The 3,941-nt window shown below is 36.6% G+C and overlaps 1 long non-coding RNA gene across 1 annotated transcript; it reads left to right on the top strand.

Moving 5' to 3' along the window:
- The first annotated feature begins 2,133 nt into the window (after positions 1–2,133).
- LOC110934377 lies at positions 2,134–3,449 on the top strand. The gene is made up of 3 exons (XR_002588280.1): positions 2,134–2,339; positions 2,860–2,913; positions 3,179–3,449. It is a non-coding gene; the product is annotated as an uncharacterized LOC110934377 (long non-coding RNA).
- Positions 3,450–3,941: the final 492 nt, after the last annotated feature.

The following is a 3,941-nucleotide window of genomic DNA, read 5'->3' as shown; positions in this document are numbered from 1 at the left end:
TTAAGATAAAAGACTAGGAAAAGATAACCTAGTAAGTTGGTATCTTAACGAAATATGACAAGTATGATTTAATTTCCCTTTTTATAGTTGGTGTATAGTTAAGGGACAAAACTTGTCAATTTTGAAACTCAACTTAATTAACTAGTAAAATAACACACCAAACACACACCTAAGTGTGTGTTTGATCGACCAGAACGCAGGCAACAAGGGGATTTCCCCTCAAACCCTAACATTCACAAAAATTCACCAATTGAAGGTTCGAATCAAGTCCGAATTGAAATCTGAATATATATTTGAGATCACCCTGACTAAGGGATCGTAAGGTATGCAAAATTTCATGATTTGGTTCTACCTTAAATTTTAGATAAATTCATGAGATTCGAATCTGAGCATGCATGATAGTTGTTTTGATTGAAATAGTGTATAGGGATGAACTCTAGTCGATTACTTGTTGAAATTTGGTCTAATTCTTGTAAAGTTCATAATCACCATTAGAGGTGATATGAGGATTTTGCAGAATAGTATGGGAAATCAGGATTATGATGTTATCCTAGTGTAATTCAAGTTCTATGAAATAGGTTCTGAATTTATTGATGTGAAAATTATGTGAAATTGCCTAAATTAATATTTATCATGGCTAAATGATAAATGTTAAACCTAATTATGAATTGTGAGAAATCATGCACATAAGATGCTCGATAAAATGCCTAAAAGATGTTGATCGACACAAATTGTGGTGTTGGTAAAGTAACAAGCTTTAGTCATGAGCCGAATGGTTCTAATGGTAATTGGCTTGTATGTTTTAGGCAATACGAGCGAGGCGTCGAGAAGTCAAGCCGGTGCGGACGCTCATTTAAAGGGAAAGCTTTGAGGTACGTGGTTAACGTTACTATAATATTGATGATTTGGTTTTCATTTTTGTTTGTTTACTAGTTATGAACAATATAGAGTTGTGATGGTTTGGTTGCTTAGGGACTACATAATGGCAAACCAAACGGGTTAACAATGGTGGGTACAAACCGGGAAACGGGAGTACCATATCCGTAGACCATAAACCCGCGTGTCGGGTAATGGGAAGAATAATATTTACACGCAAACCGGTAATGGGAGCGTGGGTGTTGAAGCAAGGGATCCACAACGGGTCATACTTGTGGCAAAGAAATGCCCCGTACTGCGCTTTGATGACTTAAAGTGCGAAAATTGGAATAAACGGGTCAAAACAGCAAAACAGGAAAATATGCAGAAGCTACCGTAAGTTACGGTAGCCACCGTAACTTACGGTAGAAGGTGAATTGTTACGATGATTCTGTACTGATTTACGGCAAAACCACAAGAGCCCAGCGACCACCGTAACTTACGGTGACCACCGTAAGTTACGGTGGAGCCCAGCCAAAATTGTTAAACTTTGTATATTTTTATAGTTCGAATCCGTTTTAAGCGTACTCTTAATTATGTGAAATTTGAAGGATTCTAACATTTATATTTGTTAAATTTTCCAGCTTACAAGTAAGTCAATCAAGCGGATGGTGATCAACTCTAGGCTCATGAACCGAACACATTCAAGAAGTAGTTCCGAAAACTTTTGTCTTAGATGATCATTAGTGAAAATTTTGTAATAGAAGGAATACTTATGTATCCTATTAGTGTTTTTGGTGGTTTTAAACACTTATGTGCTAAACTAGCATTAATATTAATGTTTGTTTTCAAATGGTTATGAACATTCTTATCTAGTCGGTAAAAATTTGTGTATTTTAAATGACAGTGTTACAAGTTGGTATTCAGAGCTAAGGTTAAGGAGAATTGTGTTCGGTTCAAGGCTTGATCAACATCCGGTAAGAATTTATTTAAAGCAAAATTTAATTTAAAAAGATTAAAAAGGGTAATGATTTATTGTGTATGGGAGGAGTACAATAATATACTCGAACCCGGGAAGTACACTTAGTATAAACGAGTAAGGCAAAGTTATACACTTGGCCGAATGTAACGCCCCAAAATTTAATTATGTACGATGCCACGGCATGTTATAAGAAGTAACTAGGAATGTAAGCTTAGTAAGAATGTGAATTAGAACTTTATTAACTAGGTTGAGTAAGTTATGAGCCATTTAAATTAAGTGTGCATACATGGGGGGGGGGGAATGCAAATAAGAGAAGTTAAGTGATTAAAAGAACAAGTAACACAAACACACACACATATGCGTGTGTTTATGTCGCCAGGAGCAAGCACAGGATGAACCCCCCTTCTTTATTCACTAAATTGCACAAATTGAGGCCCTAATCAAGACAATTACTCTTGCATGTTGGTAGATTCTTGATCTTCTAAGTCCATTAAAGCATAAGGTAACAAGAATTTCATGTTTTTGATGACTATGAATGTATAGGGTTTCAAGAATTCAATGAATTTATATGAGAAGTTGCATGATTGTGGTTAATTGCATCACTTAGAACACAATTTACTCTTGTATTTGGATGAATTGATGTTGAGCATGAAAAACCCACTTATGATAGAATGGTAGTGATATGTAACATGAAATTTTGATGTAGATTAGTATAATGATGTTATTAACAAGATGATGTTATGTGGAATCAAATTAGGGTAAAGGTTGTATGAGATTTGATTGAAATTGATGATATTGATGTTATTGTCATGAACTAGTCATGTTATGCATACAATACTTGTACCTTATGTTTATCTAATGGCATGCACACCAAGTGTTTGTCAAAATGCTTGAATGAGTTGATCATGTGTTGTATATCGCTAAATGGCTAGAATAGAGAGTTAGCTAGTTGTTAAAGTGAATCTATTGATAATGGAATGGAAAGAAAGACATGATACTAAGTATGTAATTATGGATTGTAGGAATTAAGGAGGAAAGCTCAAGCCGATCCGAGTCTCAAACGAAGAACGATAAAGGTAAGTTCTTGCTTACATAGTATTTCTAGCATGTAATGTTGTAGTATACTATTGTTCAATGGTTGAAGTTGTTTAATTGTAACAAGTTATTGTAAGCCATTTATGTAATTTAGATATGGGTCGAATGAGTTAGAAGGGTTATGTGAGAAGTTAGAGAAGCTTGCGTTTGAAAGAAGGATTAAAAGGTTGACTTGAGGTCCATAATTGTAATTGATGGTGTATAAATTTTTGTAATAAGAACGTCTAACGGTTTGCTTGTATGTAGGTAAAGCGACTTGTTAAACGGCGTTACTTGGATCGAACACACTCATGATGCACGCTTCCGCAAGGACATTAGTTTTGGTTAAAACTTTTGTTAAATGTACTTTTTGTTAAAACGGGTCTTTTTGTAAGTAACATAACTTGGTTGTTGTTAGTTGTCGAACTCGTAGTTGAAGACTATGTTAGTTGCTTATGAAATGTTGGGTTGTAAACTATTTTAGTAACCCCTAGTTAGTTATGTCATGGTAAAATGTAGAGTTTTTACTTATGAATTATTGACCCGTTTGATATTTTTGTCAAATGAAGCTCGCTAGTGTCTTTTAAGTTTTAGACCTTACAAGTTGGTATCAAAGCCAAGGTTTGAGAGATTCGAGCAAGTGATGGTGCTCGAACTCAAACCGAAAGCTCTTGTGAAAGTGTGTTCGTTCCAAAGCGCCACGCGAGTAAGTACTTTAAGAATTCCATGTTTTTAGTTAGGAATGGGAATGGGTTATGGTTTAGTTACTAGTATGACATGGGTTTAGATGATAATGGGTGCTATGGAAGGCTTCGGGACTGCCCAGGACCGTTTCGGGTTGGAAAAGGGGGGCTGGAAATGAAATTTTTGGTTAATCAGCGTTTGCACACCAGGAAGCCCGTCGGCGACGGCCTATATGCCGTCGGCGACGGCACCCTTCCACCCGACGGCTTAACCACCTGCCTACGGGCAAAATGTGGCGACGGGGTTTTCCCGAGCCCGTCGGCGACGCCCTCAGTGTCGTCGGCGA

The sequence above is a fragment of the Helianthus annuus genome, chromosome 4, assembly GCF_002127325.2.
Source record: "Helianthus annuus cultivar XRQ/B chromosome 4, HanXRQr2.0-SUNRISE, whole genome shotgun sequence".
NCBI lineage: Eukaryota > Viridiplantae > Streptophyta > Magnoliopsida > Asterales > Asteraceae > Helianthus > Helianthus annuus.
The sequence above is the reverse complement of the archived record's forward strand: the minus strand, read 5'-3'. Positions and strand labels throughout refer to the sequence as shown.